Genomic DNA, 22,866 nt, shown 5'->3' on the forward strand with positions numbered 1-22,866 from the left:
ACATGACAACAAACATTATACATGTAGCTCTATCTTAATACTCATAATTTTTTTAAACTTAATTTGTCAAGTTCACAGCTATCACTTGAAACTTGCTGACAAGGAACCTGATAACACATCATATCAAATTCCTTTTTACAACTGTTTCCTTGGAAACACAGGCATAAAAATGGGCCATGCGCAATGGAATGAAATCAAACAAATGAAAATAAAACTTAAAGAATTCCCACTAATCACAAACACTTTTCTTTGTTAAAATTCATGCAAAAAGAGGCATAATGAGTCTTAAAATAAGAACATCATTAGCGCTACAGTGCTATAGTCCCTACCCTGATCCATCAAATCACTTTAGCACATATGTAACTTTAAATGCATGAGATATCCCAGTCAATGGAACGAGTCATGTGCTTAAGGTTATTCATATACTTAAGAACTGCACAAGAGGTGGCTTTGTCTCCAGAGGCTCACTAGTTATTAGAGAGGAGATATATATATACACACACACACTGCAGTCTATACATACATCTGTGGAAGGCATGCTCAGGAATTATAGCAACATATAAACCACTCAAGTCTTCATATACTATAAGTTATGACTTCTGATTATTTAAAATCATGAGAGGATAACTGGATAAAGGTAGGAAGATATTAATTTTGAGCAATCTGTTTATATAGCGGTATAAATTTTATTTAACGTAAAAATTGCATGCCAGTTCAAAGAAGAAAAATGACCCTTTTTTGTTGACCTTTGGGATTTTCTTCCATAGGTATGGAGTGACTTTAGAGTAAGATTACAGATCATCTGATAGGAGAACTGAGATTTACAGCTACCTTGCTAAAATTTTCATGCCCATTAAGTTGTTTCTTTTAATTATCAAGCAAACCAACATTTTTCCTTCTTTTTATTGTAATCATTAAGAATAAGATGGGTATGTGGATTCTTGTGCTTACATTTGAGATCTAGTATGTCAGATTTATATGGCAGGACTATCAAAATGCAGATATTATGCTGGCAAATTCATTCTTTCTCCTGGTAAAACTGTTACCATGTACCAGATAGCATGTTAATTCTACCACTCCTTGGATAAAATCACAGTTTGATCAGACTCTCTTCAGAATACCATTTTTTTTTTCTTCTCTACATTTAGGTAAAAATGTCATGGATAAAGAAGGAATTTCCCTTAGGGAATTTATTCTATATCATATATCTCATAATCTCTTATATCCTTCTCTAATACTTATAGTAACAACAATACACTACTAACTGATAACAAAATGTAGTTATTATATACTATGTTCAAAGATTTCAAATCTCAAAGTACTTTGTAAAGGAGTTACATATTACTGTTTCATTTCTACAGACAGAAACACTGATGTGCAAAGAAACTCTTCATCAGAACTGGTTATTACCCGTAGATCTTAGATTTGCACTGAGGTTTTTTAATTTCACAGATTTGTCAAGGATCTCACAGCATTAAGACTGTAATGGATTTCTTATTTGACTTATGCGCAGTAAAGAACAGATAAAACTTCAGTTTGTAAAGTGAAAGATATCTAATGCAAAGCTGAAAATGGGTATCAAATGCGGTTGAAAATCAAGCTCCTTTACTGTGAGTGCTTTAATTTCAGAATATAAGTCTTAAGACAAGGAGCGTCAATTCATATATTACTGGAATGTTCACTTCTTCTACCTTTTCTCTTTCCCCACCTAGAAAATTAATTTTACAAGTACTCAGCTAACCCTCATGCAACTTTTTTTCCCAGAATTTTTGACTCTTTAGCAGATAATGTGGAATATTTTAGTCACAATTCTATACTTATGAGATTTTACAAGCAGGTATCATTTGTTTGACATGTTTTTGGTAGTATATATCTGCCCTTCTGGAGTTCAACCCCGGTTCTAGCAGAGATTTTTCACATATGTCTGGATGAAACCAAACCTTCATTCCTGTAAAATCATTATTATTATTTTTTTCTTCTGTCTTGTCCATTCTTTGCTTTGGTGGGTTGACCTTTAAACTTTTGGGGCAAAAGCTATCTCCCCCCAAACGTAAGTAAAATTTTTTGCTAACCCTTACAACATTTTCTTAACACACATTACTGCATAAGAATTGCAACTAATAATTTCAAAACTCCAGAGTCTATAATTTTTGTCCTGTTTGTGATGTTTACTTTCACTACAACAGCTGCCAACTGCAGGAAATCCAATTTCCAGAGCTTTAGGATAAATAGTTGAAGGTGTAAACCAACCAAAATTCTCTTAAAATTGGGTTATTTCTAACCTATGCCTTTACTGCTATATAGAGTTGTACTCACTAATAAATTATGTTTCTAAATGTTTTTACTGCTGTTTTACTTCCATGGTTTCTGACAAAATTTGCGTGTACAAATGGAATACTGCGTTTTTGGGGGTTTCTTTTGTATTAGAATTAAACCAGGTTTATATAACATGAAGGAAGCCGTGAAATACAATTGCTTGTTGTCACTGTTGGCATAAATCCAAAGCGGCCAAGAAGGGATGCATGGTGAAGTGCTCTTCTCCACTACCCTTGCTGTTACGTGTCACTTGAATACAGTTGCAGTGTTTACTAATGAAAGGTTTAGAACTGGATTTGAAACTCTGTTTTAATAGAAGACAACATGAATTCTTGTCAATTGTAAGGAGAATCCTGAGAGGACCCAGTTTCATTGTTTCATTGGACCTAATTTTAGGTAAACTTCCATGGTCATTCTTGGAGATCTTCTATAAATCGAGAAGTTGTTATGTTACTTACACTTTTGCATTTCTTGATATTTTGGTTACTATTAGTGGAAACCACAGGCAAACTGAGGACTCAACCCATAGATTTAGTTTTAGCAGTTGCTAAAATATGCATACATGCTTCAGTGAGAAATGTGTTTATTCACAACTGCATGTGGCTATCACTGTATTATAGCAAAAGTTACTGGCATTTGGAGATAGTTTTGTGTGGAGAGAGGTGCCAAAATCGGTAAGTATATGCTTGAAAAATTGTGGTACAGCATCTGGAAAAGTGCAAAATTAACCCCAGCCAAATATAGGATTTAACACAGACTCACTGTCTCCTACCTGGGACTAGAGGTTTTTCTCTGACATAGTGGCTTTGGGTGTCTTTCTAGCTATTGTCAAAATTTTATCACACACAGTTGTGCCCAATAAGTCAAATGAACAGTGTCAATTGCCAGTAACTACACAGTGTGTACAGTGAGCCTCTGTAAACCTTACAAGACCTTTTAACCCTGGAAGTCCAACAGCCAAGGTAGGTCCTAGGGGTCTTGTTGCAGATTTCTGTATTTTTTTGAGTTTCAGTTTTACTGAGATTTCTGTTGGCCCTCTTTCCTCACCTTGTTTCTCTCTCTCCACCTGAACCCATTAAATTTAGATATCGAGAGCATGTAACATTCCCCACCTGTGTGGGAGCTGCCTGCAGTGTGGGAGTTTCTTTTCACCTCCAGGTCTTGAAAAAAATTGTTTTTCCAAATTGTCTGCAAATTCTGCAGGGTGTTGATGTGGCTGCCCAAAATTTGCAGGAGCTCCAATGTAGGATAAAACAATGGAGACCATCAGTGAAGAACTTCTATGTTTAATCCTACAGCAAGACCCCAGACTTTTTGATAGGACATCATGAAAGAGAACTACGGTCACTGTCCATGTAACACCATAAGGAATGTCACCATGCTAAATGTAGTTTGTATCAAAGCACCAAAATTGTGCCCCCCCCCTTTTAAAATTCTTTTAAAATATCCACTGCCTTGCACACTTCTTTTGTTGCTTAATCTCTTACCCCCCCTTTTTTTTTCTGTCTCATGGTCCTTAAACATTTAGCTAGTCACATCTTAATAAGAGTGATGCATGCTAACTGATGGAGAAAGCCAAAAGTCTCTAAATTACCAAAGGAATGAAGTATTAAAATTAAATCTCCCTAAAGGTTGTTGATTTCTAATTTTATGTGCAGAGAGGAGGGGTGGAGGGGAAGGTTTTGCTTTTCCCTTAATTCTGCCATATTGTCTGATTCACAGCCGGAGACAAACTGAAATGGCCATCTGGTTGATGTGCATACAAAAGGAGTGGTTTGCCAGACAAAGAAAGTACCTTTTATCATACAAAGCAACGTATCTCTTCTTGTCAGACTTCCATTCTGCGGCTCTGGTGGAGCTGCAGGTAGGTAAGAGCAGACCCTACGCACCCTATGTACCACCTAGATGTAGCAGGTGCTGTTAAAATCGTAGTGAAAGTATATAGTGGTCTGAGGGCTCTGCGGTACTTTCAGAATATGAAATATACCACAGTCATACTGAATATTTTCAGCTCCTGGTTTCTGATTTTAGATAGGCCATTCTGAGTTCACTGATTTTCTCCCACCACAGGAATAATTATAGGATTTTATGTTCAAATAGCAGTACGTGAACAATAAGAAATCAGGCTGAGACCACTGTGTAAATGGACCTTTCTAAATAGGGGTATGTTTTTTGTAGTTATTTAATACTATCCATGAATGTATTTATTGGTGATGGCAATTCTGTGTCCCCATGCATGAAATAAAAAAAAATGACATGCCAAGCATGCCCTTTTTGCCCATATCAACTTTTGCAGTCTTAAACTACACACCCAAATACTTCCAAATGGCAACTCCACTTCAGTTTGATTTACACTATATTTCTGTTCATACTGCTGATCCCAGCATATCCATCACTAAGACTATGTAAAATGCCCTATGAGTTTTTAAAGAAAATTTTCAGTACAGCATTAAGATAACCATTTCCCTTTCCCAGTGATAGCTGACCAGAGTAAAGCAAGAAATATATGTTCGTTCACATGCACAAGATATCTGCTTTGTTTATGAATTATTCTTTTCCTCTGTATGAGATACTTTCATTAGATGAAAAATGTGTGGAGCCCTGGCATTGTTGTTCAAAATCAATCCTTTATTTCAATTTTCTCATCCTGTGTTCTCCAGTGAAATCTCTTACTCTTGATACTGGACTCTGTTGACCTCCTCTTAAGGGGGTATTTCATTTTCTTTGCTGTGATGATAACCGTGGAAGTAGAACATCCCATTTCCCCTTAAAGCTGTCCAGGGAGCTGGAATGGAAATTGCCCTGAACTGCCAATGGAAGAGACTCCACTCTTGAGAGTGCGTTGCTCTATGCTGATGTTCCCCTTCTCCTGATTTCCTTCCGTTTTAAATGATTTCTAAAAAAGATTGAAGCAATATGTTTTGCTAACTAGAATAAGGGTCAAAGAGATAAAACAAGCAAGCAAAAACCAACCAAACAAACAAAAAGTTAAAAAAAAAGGAAGGTAAGAAGTGAACCCAGGTTTCTAAGCTTAGCTGGGAAGTTCATTTCCCTAGTATGTGGCAGGCATGGCAATATTGTTAAACATTCCCCAGGCAATGCTGCTAGGCTCCAAATTCTGTATTTTTCTTCCAAAAAACAAAACGTTTTCGTTTTTCAATCAACTATCCCCTCCTTCAATATGTAACAAAATATCCATAGTACATGGTATAAGAGCTGTTTAATTTCAGAAAATGACTGTCATTGTATTTATGCTGTCATGGTATAAAGTCATATTAAAACCAGGGACAATGAACTTAAATATTGATCACAGAATATGGGAGCATAATTGCAGGAAAAATATTCTAATAAGATTTTACAGATTCAATACATGATTTTGAAATGAATGTGCATTAAGGATGTCTTGAAAGATGTTACTGAATTATAAGTGTCAGTCATGCAAGAAGTAGAGATTTAAAAGCAGTCTTTGTATTCACAGGTCCATGACACAGAGTTCCTATTTGGAATACGACAAAAGAACATTCAAGGACAAAAACATTTCTGGCCCTAAGTTTCTCTTCACTTCATTCAATTATCTAGAAACCGATCCTTTTTCTTTCCTCATAATATATGACATCAAATTCATATGCATTAAGTGAAACTTCCTTCTGTTGGGGAAAGACCTCCAGATTTCTCAGCCATGAAGTAGAAAATTTCAGTGAGGCCTGGCTTTTCCTCTGTTGATCTAATGCATGTGTTTATTGAAATTTGCCATGCATTATGCAACATGCACTCACTAAACAAAAAGAAAAAATCATTCATTTTACTCAAAAGAATCTTCTTCATCTTCCCACACAAGAACCCATTCAGGCCCCTCTGCCAACAAGCAACAGAGACCTTGGATGGATCCTCTGAAGATCATGGCAGGGGAAAATAAACTCTGTAATGAGGGCTGTGCAGAGTGTAGGTGTGGACTGAGGCTTGTCAATCAAATTACCTGATCTGGACTGTACCCTCATTACCAAAGTAGCAAAGCAGACTTCCCTGCTACTCCCTTTGTTATCAGCGTGAGAAACAAACAGCAAATAAAATAGGAGTGAGCAGGTAGTCCGAGACAAAAATTACCAGGGTTTGGTACAGCTTAGACAGACCCCAATTCAGTGTTGCTTGTGGCAAGTTTACTATTTTTTCAAAATAGTTTGGTTTAAAAATCTTAGTGTCTAAATGCCTTAATGTCTCACCACGCAGGTTGGTTGCCATAATGAAGATGTCAGAGATTCAGATGTTCTGACAAAGTCTGCACAAGGACCTCAAGCTCATAGCGTTATATTCATTATTTTACACTATTATATTAGCTCAGTCTTAGAAACTGCACAATAGGAAATACACATTCAATTCTCAGATGTTTCCCTGAGATGAACTGAACACCAGCAGCAGTCACTGAAAAGGTTCAGCGCTGGGAGAAATTGCTCATATACCTGGTCTGCTCTGCTCGCTGGGACCACAATACAGGAGAAAGCAGTGCAAGACCTTGTAATCCCAAATCAAACCTCTCAACAGAGCAGAAACCCTCAGGAGCTGAGTTCTAAAACTCTCTCTTCATTCTCTTAGCAGTATCTTTTGGTTTGTAAGATCAAGGTTTTGCCACTGCTTTTTTACCCAACTGCCACTGTGCTGAAGCAGCAAAATACCATTCCGCCTGGTGAAAATTATGGGTTTACATTGGGCCCTTTCTGTCGCAGCCTCCTGCTGTCTGTGTACCAGTGAAAGGGAGCATAGTTCTTCTCTCTATCATGCAAAAAGTCACATTGGTAGAGAGGAACAGGGGGAGCTAGTGCAAAGACAATCTATTTATTTATTTTGCAGATATAAAATGTGTAACCCAGGATGGTCAGCTGTATGTGCAGAATCAGTAAGATGGAACAGGAACCTGGAGTTTAAATTGTGATCCATGCTCCACACCCAACCTAAAAATAAAAACAAACAAATAAATAAATAAATGATAACGCTCTATTGAAGAGAAAACCACCAAGGACTTATTCAAACCCAGTGAAGTTGATGAAAAGTCTTGTTGCCGTTAATAGACTTTGAACAAGGCCAAAGGACTTTCTAGACTGTTTCACAAGTAACAAGGCTAAAAGTGAGTAGCTGGAAAGGCTAAGGGCGACAGGGACATTTTAAAATGTGGTGGTAGAAAACCAAACATGCAAGCAAGCAAACCGAGAAAGACAGTGACCATCTGCCACACGAAGCGGGGACACAGCCGTCGATCCACGTATTATACCCAAGCAGACCTTGTGGACTCCAGGAAGGTCCTGGGGCAGGTTCCCGTAGGCGGGAGGAAGGCTGCCCTTCTCTTCCTCTGTCACCTCTCAGCATGTCCTTCTTGGTTCAGCCTGGCGATAGGGCTTCAGCCTGGAAGCCCTTGTGCAAGCTTGAAAACAGTGACAAGTGTGTTACTTTAGCTTCCCTTAAAAAGGAGGAGCTGATCAGGCCAAGACATAGTAAAAAAATAAGTTAAAAAAGTAGAAAGAATTAGGAAAAAAAAAAAGAAGGGATGGATCTGTTTCTTCACCACCACGTTCAGAGAAACTCACTTAGTCCCTTGGCTGCTCATGCACTTGCACAAGTAACAGAAAATGCCCGGTAGGTACCCCCCCTGCCTGCACGAGGGTGGAAATTTGGTATTTGGGGCTGCTGGTGCTGTGGGTGGAGGTTCAGGGACTGGGTTGCAGGGAGCAGCTGAGGCTGATCCTGTAAGGTGCTGAGCCACCTTGACAAGGGTATAGGAAACCTTGCAGAATCAGCCCCTAATGCCTATACTTGATAAGCAACCATGGCAAAAAGGCTATACTAAGACATTCATCCAAAAACAGGGAAACAAAAATCGCTATAATTAGCAGTGGATGTGAAATTTTTAGCATAGATGGGAAAACCCAGTGTTTAATACGTAGCGCAGGGTTCATTTGCAGCCATATAATCGCTGTCAGCTAATGCCTGATAAACCCTGCCTAAATTGGAATTTTATTGTGTCTATTTTATTATATATCTATATTTTTTCTGACAAAAGTTGGACAAACTTGTCCAAAAGACTAGGGGTCCATTTTATGTGCTTGGGTGTCCAAGCACCTGCCAGCTGTTTGTCCCTTGAATTGAGGACATCATGTTTTCAATTTCCTTCAATAAAGCTATGAATCTGGCAATTTGCTGGCCTGCTTCAGCTAAACAGAAAGGACAATTTGAGAAAGATCATAGTTCAGGCTCAGTCAGACGGAAACGATTGAAAACAGAGAGCTGGCCGCTATGTTTCCCCAATGCAGCTTGCTGTCGCAGTTTGACTGACAAACTGACTTTTTTGAGGTGCTCATGCCCATTTCAGTCAGAGTTTATTGAAGGTGATTTTGATCTTCTCCATGAGGCCACAGCAGCGGCCATGCCATCTGTCACCTTGATTGCATCGTGGATTCTCTGGAGAGAGTGCGATGGCTCCTGATCATTTACAGATTGTGCTGCTTTCGCCTCCATAAGGACCACATGCACAGAGCCAGATGGTGAACATACACGCTTATTATAAGTCTTTATCTCTGTGCAGGAAGGAGAGGCACCATTAGATCTCCCTCAGGAGCCCCGCTCCTCTCTACCATCATGCTGCTCTTCAGCAAATACAGTCTTCTTCAGCTGTCATCAACCTACCTCTGAAAATTAAAAAAATAAACAATAATTCCATCAGCACAGGCACGAGACGTACAGACAGTGCCACAAAGCAGCCCCCCCATCATCCCCCCAGCACACACACACACTCAGGCTCCTGTGACTGTCAGCATTAGGTGGAAACAAGTTTGTTCGAAAAAAGACAGTTAATGTGCAATTAGGAGAGACTTCTTTGTGAAAATAAAGCAATGCCATCCTGGTTGTTCTTGGCACGTTTTTTAATTCAGCGTGTTCTTTCTTTAAAGCAAAGCCTGAGTGTGCAATTGCTGTTTTTCTGAAGGCAGCTTTGTGTTTGCGTCTGTGTTTCTCCTGCTGGAGAGCTGTGATGGGATGTGGGTTGCCACGGACTGTGTGGCTGAAATCCGGCTGCCGGGGCTGGGGAAAGGGGAACTGGCTTCGGGGAGCCATGGTGTGGTTGGGAACAGGAACAGGGCAGCCACCGAAGAGGCAATGGCAAACATTGACTGTACTGTTGGACCACTGTAAATAGTTTTGTTGAATCCTCTCGGCAAAGAGCGATCCTCCCATTGCTGTTTGCTGAGCGAGAAGGGAGCATCGGCAGCCTGCAAGTAGCACAGACACTCACCTCGGCTCGTTTAATGCACGTACCGCACACAGGACCCCGGGTACAGGCTGCCAGATTGCACAGTTTGGGCTTTTCTCTCTGAGAGTTCAGTTTTCTTTTTGCAGTTTCTGCATAACAAACACTTAATTGCTGGTAACAGGTTTTTTCCTTGTTATCTGCTACGTTCCCCCTAAGCTGGTTTTCCTCCTTTGAAGAACTGTAATTATTAAATCTTAAAATCTTAGCAGAAGAACTATTGCAGACACATATTTCTGGGCTCTGCCAAGTCAGAGCATCCTTCAGAGTGAAAACCTGGCCTACTTCCAATCACAGTGTCTTTCCTGAAGCACATGGAGATTAATTTGTTTATTCCTTTCTTAAAAGTGCTTCTTTTCTAAAGACTGGGTGTCAGGGAGATATGATTCGGACATAAGACTGACACCTTTCAAAATGCTAAGGGAACCTGTTAAGGTCACTATCCCAGTAATGGAAACAAACAAACAATCAAAAAACAACAGAATAATTAAAGAAATAAAGAAAAAACAAAGGCATTATGAAAGAACATTCTGAGATTTTGTTAAGAGGGTGATAGATTAAGATAGCATCAATTACATTGATTTTTCCTTGTCTTTTTCTTTACATGTAAAAAACAAGGCTAATACCAATGTTGTCTATGATTTATCTTTATTAATTGTTGGTAGAAATGTTACAGTTGTGAAGTAACTTGTACTACAGGAAAACCTCAGTTCCAATATGCTGAGATTCCACCACACTTTTCTCTTTATTCAAATCATGTGGAAGACAAATGCATGTTTTCTTTAAAAATACTGGCTTTCCCCATAGATAAAGCCAGGTTTAAATGTTAGCTTTGACAGGTCTTAGAGACAACTATGTTTGTTTTTTTTTCTTACTTCAGAATAACTGTATTGAATAGCATCTTCCGATTTGTCAGAAAGATTTTAGTAATTTGCAAAGTCCTTCCCTATACTTCGTTTCAAATCCTTGATGCTGTGCCATCAAAACAACCACAACAATAAAACAAACAAACAAAGAAACAAAACCCCAACAACAAACTTCTCCCCATAAATTAAAAATGAGTTTTCAGGTATGAAATTAGATAAGGAAAAGCACACACACTTGTTTACTGTTTGCCAATATCAGAAGCTTATATCAGGACATTATGCTAGTCGGCTTATAGATTCACGTAGGCTACTAGTTCAAGTTGGTGTTATATTTTATGGATTTGTAATTCTACTAGAAAAGATAAGGTCTCAAAGTGGTATTACATGTGCAGTACATAGAAAAATCCTCAGGATAACTAGCAATTTTTTCTGCCCTCTTTTGTCTGGATCTGTCCATCTCTAGTATCCCTTTGCAAATTAGGCTAGCATGTGGCTATCATGTATCCCCTCTGTGGATAAAATTATACATTGTGTTCAAAATCTCTGATTAATCTGATTAAGCTAGTGAGTGACTAATCCTTTAATCTCCTTGAGAGCCCTGTTATATCTGTTGTGTGTCAGATTTGTAACTAGTCATCAGTTAAGTAAATGCTAAAAGTTAAGCAAAAACTATTTGGGACCCACTTTAGCATCTGCTTTTGGTTAGTGACCTTTATACTTGAAACGGAATGGAGAACTTGAGTGAAAATAAGAAATTGCCTTTGGTTGCAATTCTACTGCTGCTGCTCCCAACTTGCTGCTGCTCCCCTGTTTTTCAGTGATTTAATTCTAATGAACAGATAACTTCCCCTCTGCTTTGTTTCTTTCGCTCTGGAAAGGAAATACAAAACACGCTTTTTGTGTATTTATAATTTAGAAAGGAAGTTAAGTTGTCAATTGTCAACTGTTCGCTTTAGCCTTTCTTTTCATTAGTCAGAAATCATTGCACAACCTTCACCTGAGCAGAGACACATTTAAAAAGGTGCAGTAAAACAAAACAACACAACATACACACACACACACACACACACACACACACACACACAAAAGCAAGCAAACAAACAAAAAAACTCCTCATGTGTTTTACCATAATCAAAGGAGACTGTGTGGAAGGAGATTTGGGGCAGGGGGAAGGAAAATGTGCAATCTTTGTTGAAAAAAAAAAATGTGTAGACCTATTGCTGGCAGATGTAAAAGCATCAAGTCAATATGGTAACAAGGATCAATATGCCCTCCGGCAAGTTATGACTATGACAATGCTGAATGCATGTATAAATTTACCACTCCAACTAGCTGCCTAGGAATAAAATGAATTCAAAGCAACCATGCAGAGAGGAGTAAATCTTGAACCTGGTATCGTGCTCAGGGAGGTGGCCAGAACACCAGGAGACATTCAGAGGGGCTGGTGGGAACACCTCCAGAGGAGCTGGCCCTTAGCACTGTCCTTCCTGCTGTCATCTGTGTGGCTTCAGGCCCACATTCGCCCCAACAGCACCCATGGGAGGATACACAAGGTGTGTTCAGCCTGAGTTTCATGGGAGACACCTATCCCAAAACTGGGTTTTCCTGATATTTCGTATTTGCAAATTACTTCATCCAGACTATCCTTTACTCCCAGACAAGCCTGGGTGAAGAGGGGCGATGCTCCTATGTCATCAAGGCAGCAGAACATTTCCTGAATCATTCTTTCCAGGTATTTTCTTTGGGGAGGGCAGCACTGATGGGCAGCTGAGGATTGCAGAGTAAAACTTGGGTAAAATGACCATTTTTGCCCACTTTGTAGGAGATTTCAGCCAGGCCTGTGCAAAACTCACTGTAGATTTCTATAAACCCATGTATATAGTGACTTTTTAAAGAAACCTGGGATAAAGAATATCCATTAATTATAGTCACACACACAAACAAAACATTGCAGCATTAGAGATCTTTTATCCTTTTTTTTTTTTTTTTTTCCTTTTTTAATATCTTTAAATGTGTTTATCTTACTGTCTTACCTTGACCAAAAAGAGAGTGAGTCTGGCAGACGTGAGGAATATTTAAGTAACAAGGAATATGAGCACAATAGATTTCAGGCCACATTCCTCTTTGGATGGCACAAGCTGGTCTCCCACAGATTTCTATGACAGCCACATTGACAGCAGTGGGAATCAGGCATACTCATCCAAGGGCATAATTTGGCCCATAATGTATGAGGTTTGTCCAGCTTGTGAAAGCAGCAAGCATTGCATTACAAATACTGCCTCTGTGCAGCTTACTGGGGGTGTAAATCCTCAGTGGCATTTTCTGTGTGTCTAAAATGCATCTGACAAAAATAGCAGAGGCTGCTTGAATCAATACCTGTTGAAAGAACTGACCTGCTAAAAGAATTAAAATTTGTTGCAACAAGGTTATCCATTTAACAGGTTTCTACTTGAATAACCAAACAATCACCATTTTATAGCCTAGCTAAAGCCATGGTGCATCCACTGGAGAAAGTCTGATATTTTCTGTCCTTGCTTCTTAAGCCTGTCTTTGCAAATGTTTTCTACCGCTGCTTGCAGTCATTTCTTTTCACCCGGATAATGGTAATGGCTTATGTAATTATTACTGTGTACATGAGCTGAACTCCCTATGGATGTTTTGACTCTTATTATCTTTAACCTCATCCACCTCTGTTAGTGAACTCTCACCTTGATGTCTTGGTGGGGGATCAACTGGTGCCTGGGGGAGAGAAGGGCAGTTACTGACAGACAGTTCATTAATCCTTGTGGGGTATGACAATCAAGGAAGGAAAGGAAGGCAAAGGTCCTTTTCTCTCCACTTCTGCCCAGCTGACTGGCATCACTAGAAGCTGTTTGCAGCCACCTCAGAGAAGGCAGTACACTCAAACTTGGGCTGAGAGGTCAAGCTCACCAGGCTGTGGTTTTGCTCTGCTAAGAGATTCCACTTACTGCTTGGAAGATAAAAAAAAATAGTTTCACCATTGTTATTGTTATTATTTTGCAGCTCTATTAAAATTAATTTCCCACTCTTTTCCTTGCCCAGATGTACTGGACAAGACATTCAAAGAGCTCTCGCTACTATAAACTGTTCACCCCAGGATGCTATTTGCCTTCTGCTTCTCCCTCTTCTTTCCTCCACATATCCCTTCAACCTGCACCGTTAAGTGTAGTAGTTAGAAGAAAATTATGTCCCCATAGGGCAGAGGTAAGTCTTCCTTCTGGCTAAAACTATGGTTTGGGAAACTGGTGAACTCAACACAGCCTGGTCCTTGAAACAGGCTGGGAAAAGGACTGTCAACAAGAGGGACTGACCTTCCAGTCTGAGATGGCTGAACTGAAAAGTCATGGAGAAAAAGTAGGTCTGGGTCTAAGAAAAACATTGTTTAAAGCTATCAAATGAAAACCCATGGAAAATTTTTCAAGCTTGAGCTTTTCCATTGACAGTTGTATGTTTAATTTAACTCTGAGGTTCTTCAGTCCTTTTAAAATTTTTTTTTCCCTTCTTACAACTAGATCATCCATTTTATGAAAAATGAAACTCAAAGCAGAAGTGTTCCAGTGAAAGTTTTCTGAATTCTTCTAATCCTCTGCCTCTTCCAAACAACAAATAAGGAGTCACCAGTTCTGCCCAGTATCACAAATCATTTCAGTCCACCTGAAACAACTTACTTTGCTTGTTCACTCTGCACAGAGAAGAGTTTTGTCCTTCCATGAGCCTAGTGGAAGGTGGAGGAGACCCCATCAGGGCACTTCCTGGGACACTGGCAGCACATAGACCTTGCTTCTGGAACCACATCTCCTGCTGCTCTTTTACAATCACGACTCAAAACAACTGAATAGTACCTGTGCCTGCTCCCCAGAATGGGAAAGGTCTTGGTTCATTCCCTTTTGTTTTTCTTCTAAATTCTTTTCCTCACCCAGGGGAGTGACTCCTGCACACAGTGGGTCTCTCCTGCCTGGCATCAGCACATACCTGGGGGTACTGGCCACAGCCCAAAGTCTTGGCAGTACCTTGAGAAGAGAGTAAGGAAAAGGGCAAGGAAAAACAATGACAACAAGGGGCTCATTGCTGGATATGAGTGAACTTACTATTACTGACCTCAGAAATTGGACAACCACAGGAGGTATGATCAACCATCTGCAAAATTTTTGAGAATTAATTTGAGATCTCGGTCCAATTTCTTCTGGCCATAATAAACACTGAGCTAAGTGGAGTTTTCCTTTCCCAGGAAAAAGCACCAAGACTGAAATGTGGGAGCTTAGTTAACAGAAACCCATGGTGCAAAGATCCAACCTGTGTGCTGAGAACATTTCTGGTGCCCTTGAGCTGCTGCCATTTTTCAGTCAAAATGTATGTGCTGGAATTTTAAAATCTGCACTGAATGCTGATTTATAACATTTGACGTAAGTTACATGCATGGTATGTTAAATGACTATTGAACCAAAACTCACAGTGATTTAAGGCCAGGATTTCACCAAAGTGTGTCCTCATCCATCCTCATCCCCATCCAGACCCAAAGCCAATAAAGAACTTTTTGGTTTTTCCTTTGGACATCACTGAGCTTTGGATTTTGTGTATATTGCCAGAAAACGAAATCAACAAAAGCAGTACAGGCTGCAAGATGTTTTCACACTGTTAAGGATAGAAATGACCTCTCTGTATGAGAACCACATGTTAATAGATATTTTTTTTCTAGTCTAAATATCTCCTTTTTTGTCCAAAGCAAAAACAATTCAACTACAGCAACAGCTAGAATGAAGTAAGCAAAATAAAACTAAACAGCAACATTGGCCCATTTGAATATTATTAATTGTACGAGAGAAAACCAATCAACGGCCCATGCAAAACCAGGAAATCAGATTATGTCTATCTCACTTGATCTAGGGTCCAATTTACTTTTATTATTTGACTACAAAATTTTCACTGTTTTCATTTTCCACCTACTTCCATGTAATTCCAACACTACACTGCATTCTTCTTGTCCTCTTATTCAGGAATGAAGCATGCATACCAGTTTTACACGGATAGGTAGAGATGGCCTGACAAACCATTTTGGGACAAACATAGATGCAGCTTGTAGAGCATTGTTCTTTACAGTGGAATTAACAGTCATGTCTTTAGATTTGTTTTATGCATTCCATTCTCTGATGAGATTGAATGCCCATCACTGGTGCAAAAAAGTTGTTCATTTTCCTATGACAGAACTTCCACTTTAATTGCCAGAAAAGTCTGCATTTCTCAGAGCTTCTCACCCCAGCAGGATCTTCCTTCCATAGCACTAACAATTTCCACCTGCCTTTCCTCTTCAAAGTTAGCAGCTGTGGTTCTTCTGTACTGAACATTAGTTGGGTACAAGACCACTGAGAGGTGAGCAATAACTGCAAGAGCTAGTGCTGAGATGTAGTGTCCATATGGACAATATACCTTAATGTTAAGACCTGCCTTTACTGAGTTTGATCCTGGCCCCATGAGTCAAACTCTAGCTGTCAGGGGACTTGTTGTAAGTAATGGTCATTTGTGTTTCATAATTATCTTGAATAAACACAATTAGTTCCACATTCTGCTGTTTTCTTCCTAAGGCATCTGTAAACATTCTGTACTATTCTAGCAAATGGCTTTTGGCAATCATTAAAAAAAAAAATCCAAAGCAAAGTGGTTCTCAGTGGATCCTTTTAATTTATTCTAAGGAGCATGCCCAGAGGAGTAATGAGACTTACTAGACAGTAATGGCAAAGGGATATTATCTTTCACTTAGTTAACCATCGTAACCCACTTTGAAGAATCTCCAATCACAGTCCTCATGTGGTTAAATTAGAACGCAGACTCAAAAATTTTCACTTCAGGGTTTCTCCCATAAGGAAACATAGTGTATTTGGTATAGAAATAATGTAGGCGTTGTTCTTCCCTTCTCCCTTTGAAAAAGGATATCCAACAAAGCCAGCCAAAAGGGTTACTAAAATGAAAAAGGAGTGCAGAAATTTTCGACAGCACCAGGCATTCAAAAATCTGTTCTTTTCTCAGGGTTGCTGATCCTCTGTAGCCTTTGGGCACTGGTCAATTTACCTGTCCCCTCTGTGCCCCTTTTATTTTCTCTGTGACATAGGAGCAGATAGCATTTTTGCACTTCTGTAATTCTATTTAGACCAAAAGCATTGCAAATTCACAGTAATACCATCCCCTATATAATAGTGGCACCAGGTTTTCATATGGTTAAGATAACAGAATAGTATTTCCTCAAGATAATGGAGTCTTGTCTTAAATTGTACATTAGGAAAACAGAAAACCAGAAGTGCCAGCCCATTAAAAATTAAAAAAACCTTGCAAAAAATCTGACTGAATGAGGAGGAATAAGCACTGCAGCCCTTGTTCTAGTAAGCAGGCAGTTAAAACCATGAGGAAACTGTCGATTGGTAAAATTAGCTAAAAAGTTACTCTGAGTTTTTGCCCTACATTTGGACTATCAAAACTGAGGCAAACTTTTCAAAGCAAATTGCTGAGGATTGCCAAGTCAACAAGCTGTTCTGTGCTGCAAGGGACATATTTATGGACATACTTTCAACAAGACATACCTAGTGCTACCAAGCTGTGCTGTACTAAAGAGCAGTAAGTATCAGATAAACTGATTTTTTTTTTAATAAAGGATTTCACACATGAGAATTATTAAACACAGTTCAAATATTCAGAAGTGTACAAACTAACCCACCCTCCCAAACTCACTCCTTTCTGCTACAGTAGTGTCTAAACAAAGTAAGAAAAGCCAGGAAATTTGAAGATAAGGTTACTATACAGAATTTTATAATCCATGCACTTGTGAAGAAGACACTGTGAAGTTAATTATGTATGAGTACTAGGTCTTCAGTTGTAATTCTTATTTTAGTGGAGTTGTGCATAGCATCTTTAACGACATTCCAGAGTATGTCTTTTGAATCTATCAGTTTCTTGTTCCTTAAGGGCTGTGTTTTTAAATAGTTTCACAACCTTTTTTCAAGAAAAACACTCTAAAAATAATTCTAGCCTATAAGACAAACAAAGCTAATATAACAAGCAAGAATACCTAGGCAAAGGGCTTACTGCTGGTCACTTTTTATGAGGAACAGGGATTTTCATGGCAATTTACTTTAAAAGTCCACCTTAACAACTTGTATGAGATGGGCCAAATATACTGAATTTCTCTGTAAGTTCCTACCAAGGCAGATGTTATCTCCAGACACAAGATTGTTTTAAACACTCAGATTCCTTTGCAGCTCCAGGCCCTCAGGAAGAATGCAGTGATATAATTTCTTCAATTCTTGTTCACAGAAAGGTAAATTACTGAATGTGCATAACTTTTCCATTACTGGGGGCTAAGAACATGCATGTGGAGAGTATCTATTGCTGGGAGGACACTCCCTATCCAACCATCATATAGGTGAGCCCACCAGTGGTGTTACAAAACCCGCCAGAGAAAGCCTACACAGCCCTTAAACAAACACAACTTTAACCTTCAACCTCATTTGTGCTTCCTGATTAAATTAGAAATGTTACTACGAACAGGCAAGGATTTGCATCGGTGACTTTGTTTCAAAGCTAGCTGGACCTTTTAGGTCTACTAATACATCTAGAAATGATAGCAGCTGCTATGGTATGTTTCAGATCACAATCTTTTTCCTAGGATATTCTACTGTCTTAGAAGAGACCTGTTTTCTGGTGTGATGCTTCCCTGAGAGTCTTGCAATATCCTCCACTAAACTGCAGGAGCTCAAGATAAAGCTTATTTGAACCAGAACCAGAATGTTACTCACTGGGAGGCAACTCCATGATTTAAAAAATGTTATGAGTTATTTCAATTTTTCCTATAGCACCTTTCTTTCATGTAACCTTAGCCATGTTTCTGAGTAGCTGCTGTCTACCATGACATTTGTACATTGGAGATGTCACATACGGAATGTGTATGTGCATCTTCACTTATCCTTTTTTTTCATATGAAGTAATTCTATTCAGTACACCTTTATTTAATACTTCTGAAAGAAAGATACCCATTACAATTTCCCGTTTTTCAACAAATATGATGTTTAGCTTTCATTATTTTAAACCACAAAGCTCCTAATAGCTTTGGGGGGTGGGGGGAGGGGTAAGGAGTTTGAATTACAGCAAAATTCACTCCAAATAAGTAATCTGTATGCAGCACTAAAACCAGAACACTGCAGAATGTTTTCTCACTTCCCTTCTGGACTCCAACTGTTCTCAAAAAATAATCTAATATTTACCTTTAAGAATAACCTAAACCTTAGGGGCTTTCAGAGAGATATGTTGATTTACTTGTATCAGGCATAACAATATCCCTTACTGAAATCATTCATTTCAGTGCCTGCAAGTCAGATTTCTTCTTTTTAAGTGTGAATTCAAGTTTTGGAGGATTTTTTCCTCCTAGTTTTGGTAAGAGATATTTAAGCAGAAAGAGCAGCTTGTTTCCTTGACAGCAGAGAACCAACTGTTTTGGTTTTCTTTGTTCCATGTCTGTTCAACATACTGTATCCATAGAAATAGCTGCTGTCCCAGAAGTTCAAACATTTTGTATTATATATACCCGAAGACTGCGTTAATGCTACCTTAACTTTGCAGAGTTTCCGACGACAATGCTGTACATTTTTTATTTTCTGATTTCTACTTAACATTTCAAAAATAAGCTACACATTTAAGAAATAAAGACAAATGTAATACATTGTTTATAAGCAGAATTAGTGACTGGCTATTACAATGAAAACTTCTACTTTTTCTTTTGCTGTTTTTGTTTTGCATAATGGGATGAACTGCTTGTTTGTTCCAAGTGTACCGATTTGCAGTGGACTTAATACTTTACCAAATGTTTTCTTGTGTTTTGCAAGTGAAGTAATGCCTCGGTTACATGTTTGAGGGCCAAGGTCTCACTTCTAAGACAAAAATACAACTGGTGAGCAGTACCTGCAAACAATCCTCTCTGTCTCCTCCCTCAGACCTCCCTGCTTCTCAGCCTTGTGCACCATCCAACTCTACCTTTGCATGAGTAACACCACGTACATAGCAGCTTTTTTTGCCATCTGTGACATGATGGGACAAATATTTTGAGGATGAATATTGGAAAAGTCTCAGCCAAGACAAGCGTGAGAGCCTCAAGCTCCATGTTCTCTTCTTAAAATGCCATTCTACAAAGATGCTTCCCACCACCTGAAAGGTTTTAGTGGGAAGGATGACTTCCCAGGGAGCTATGAAACAGTGAGAAGGAACATGACAACAAGATTATAACTGAAACAGATTTGGAACTTTTGTTCCGATATCCTTTGCCTAGGGTTCTTTCCAAACCACTGGGATTGCATGCAGAAACCATAAAAACAGTTCCCACCTTCCTGAAGATCAAGCCACCCTTCAGGTTTCAGGATTCAGAGAATGCCCTGCCATGAGCGCCTGGGATGCTCCATGGTGCCTGGTGTATGGATTGCAGCTTAATTAAATCACAAATCACACAATTCCAGGATGAGGCCTAAGTACTATTTGACTCAGGACAGATTTATTTTTCATTTTCTCTAGAAAACGAGCCATGCCCCAGCATTGTGCCACCTGGCTCAGAGTGGATTTCTGGTGACCCTTGGGTGTTGAAGCAAGGAGGGGGATCTGTGGTGGGTCTGGCTGTGCCATGGGAAGTGAGAACCTCTGTGCATGTCTGGAACTTCCTGGGCCCTGGAATATTGATGAGCTGCAAAAAAAAAGCAGTGAGGCTTGTTCCCGTAATTTGCTGTGCCTGCTAGCTCTGCCTCTCTGTATATGTGTATACATGTGTGTGTGTGTGTGCTGGTGTGGGTATAAGTACATATTCTCAAAATATAAATAAATATAAATAAGCTCACACACACATTTCTGCACAAATATTTATACAGATAAAAAAGAACAGAAAGGGAAACTATGATGAAATAGCAGCATTTTTGCTCAAAGGACTCACTGTGCAGGGGGAAAACTGCATTTACAATGGATTTTTTTTTTCCCGAACATCGGCTCAGCAACTTTCACAAAACCTGATTTCCAACATGGCCTTCATACAATAGCTTTTATCACTTTCTCTCATTGTGTCCTTAAGTACAAGGGTAAAGACTATTCTACTGCATCCAAGTACAGTGTGCTAAAGGGAGGGTGAGCAGTGGGGAGCCGTGCCTGTGCCACTGTCCTTTGCCTGTTCCTGATTCCATGGCCTGAGGCAATGGTTTGCATTTTTAGGACAACAGCCGGCTATCTGCAAGCAGGAGACCACTCGTCAGGCTTCATTACTGCACACAAAATGACACTAGTGAGCCTGTGGTCACAACCGTGCTTATGGTGCGCTGAAAAGCCATTACATCTCATTGCAACAAAAAACTGCACGAACGTACAGGCTGACCAGCCCCATAAATTGCCAAAAACCTGACAGGTCAGCTTATTTATGCAATGTAGTACCTGCAGTACAGTTTCTGGACAGAAGCTATAGAAAAGGACGAAATACTAGGGAATCTTTTCATCAAATGTGTTATGCTTTAATAGGCGATGCTCCTGTTTTCTTTACTGAGCACTGAGAAAATAAAGAATTTAATTCTGCTGCATGCTTGCAGCATTAGGCATGGTCAGCTGAAGTGTCTTCCCCTTCTCCACATTAGCAACCCTAAAAGCATAGTTAAAATCTAATGACCAACATTAATGGATTTTCATGTTTGATAATGTTATTTTTCATTGTTCAAATTTTTGGTATTATACAGATCACCTTGACATATCTGATATATAGCATTTTAACTTAACCATAAGTGAACTGGCTTCTGCTGTAATTATAGACATTATTATTTGTTTAAGTTGGATAATGACTATATTTAATAATCTTGCATGAAAAGGGTAAAACTCAGAGACAAAGAAAATGCATCCATTAGGATTCTGGAACAATCCCTTCTGAAGGAAATTAATATCATAATCTGGCTAGAATTTATTTATTTTACATATAATTGACACTTATTGACAAGTGCTGTGAACAAAAGAACTGTGGGCCAGATTCTGATCCTGTGTGCATGTGTATGTATACATATAAAGAGAGAGAGTTTTATCCTGAGGAAACAAGATATGTAGAAACAGAGATTGTCTTCTCAGAGGTCAGATGCTATAGATGGGGAAAGCAGGGAAGCTTCCAGGCTCACAACAGCTTTCTCAAGTTATCCTGCTTCCTTAGCATCATTTGGTGATTACAGCTATAACAGTGTTAAATAACTTGATGTTACTTGGGGGATTGTGCCAGTGCATGCACGTTGTAGCTGAGTTCAGCATTGGGAATTTTTTTGTATTAATAACACTGTTGTTGTACCCATCAGATATTAACATGCGTTTTCCTTTCCTCGAAAAAAATTTCCTCTTCATATTCTGGGATACAAATGCTCACAAACAAACATTTAATGGTAGGTTAATGTGATGGGGAGAAACTAATTATTCTTGACAAAAGTCCTAATTGTTTCTTCAAGGCAGGGGTTAACTACGGGCCTTGCACTCAATTTCTTAGTGGGCATCAGAGCTCTGTAAAGCATATATTTCTATTGCAACAAGACCTGGCTTTGCAGCTTAGCTCTTCCCTTTCTTCCAATGTTAAGAACATTGGGCATGTTAAAATGTGGGGGAGGGGAGTTCTCTGCAGAAAATTCTTCGGGGGACTCAGCCATGTGGATTGAACTTTACCTGGAAGCTGCATTAAACTTTTCCAAGGCCTCTGGTGTTCAAAAAATGTAGGATGCTGTCACATTGATTAAATATCTGGGTCTTGACAGAAAGTCCATCAGCTGTAACTTTGAAGGCCACAGATATGATGATGGAAGTATAAAAGCAGCCCATGGACCTGTGAATGGCAGTGCATTACTTTAAAAAGACTGATATATTGTCACAGTAACACCTACCAGTAGAGCAACTATCTGTCAGAGGTTTTTCAGCATCCAGTTATCGAGTTGCTCCTATACTGGCTCTTGCCACTGATACTGAGTTATGTGACTATAGGCATCTTGTAATGTGTTTCTTCCCAGCACATACAGAGCAACATATAGGTAATTATTTTCAGCAGTTCACACTGGTATCAATAAGTGGAAGTTTTATTGAAAACTACAGGGTTGCTATGGTTGTACCCAAAGTTAGGAATTGAGGCTCCATGAACTAGGTGCTAGGGAAGGCCTTATAATTAATTCCATGACCACATTTGTCTTGATTGGCTAAACACGACCTCTTATAAATAAATATCATATTCCCTAGAAATGAAGCTGGAATGTAGCACAGTCCAATAGCTAGAAAAACGGACTTATCATTTGAGAGCTGCACTCCTATGACCTGTATTGGCTTGGGCTTACCAACTGATGTGGTAGAGAGCTTTGA

The 22,866-nt window shown here is 39.1% G+C and overlaps 1 long non-coding RNA gene across 1 annotated transcript; it reads left to right on the forward strand.

The window, feature by feature from the left end:
* The first annotated feature begins 469 nt into the window (after positions 1-469).
* LOC135578647 (uncharacterized) lies at positions 470-17,126 on the forward strand. The gene is made up of 2 exons (XR_010470598.1): positions 470-637; positions 14,007-17,126. It is a non-coding gene; the product is annotated as an uncharacterized LOC135578647 (long non-coding RNA).
* The last annotated feature ends 5,740 nt before the right edge of the window (positions 17,127-22,866 follow it).

This window comes from Columba livia, chromosome 2 (assembly GCF_036013475.1).
Source record: "Columba livia isolate bColLiv1 breed racing homer chromosome 2, bColLiv1.pat.W.v2, whole genome shotgun sequence".
Lineage (NCBI taxonomy): Eukaryota > Metazoa > Chordata > Aves > Columbiformes > Columbidae > Columba > Columba livia.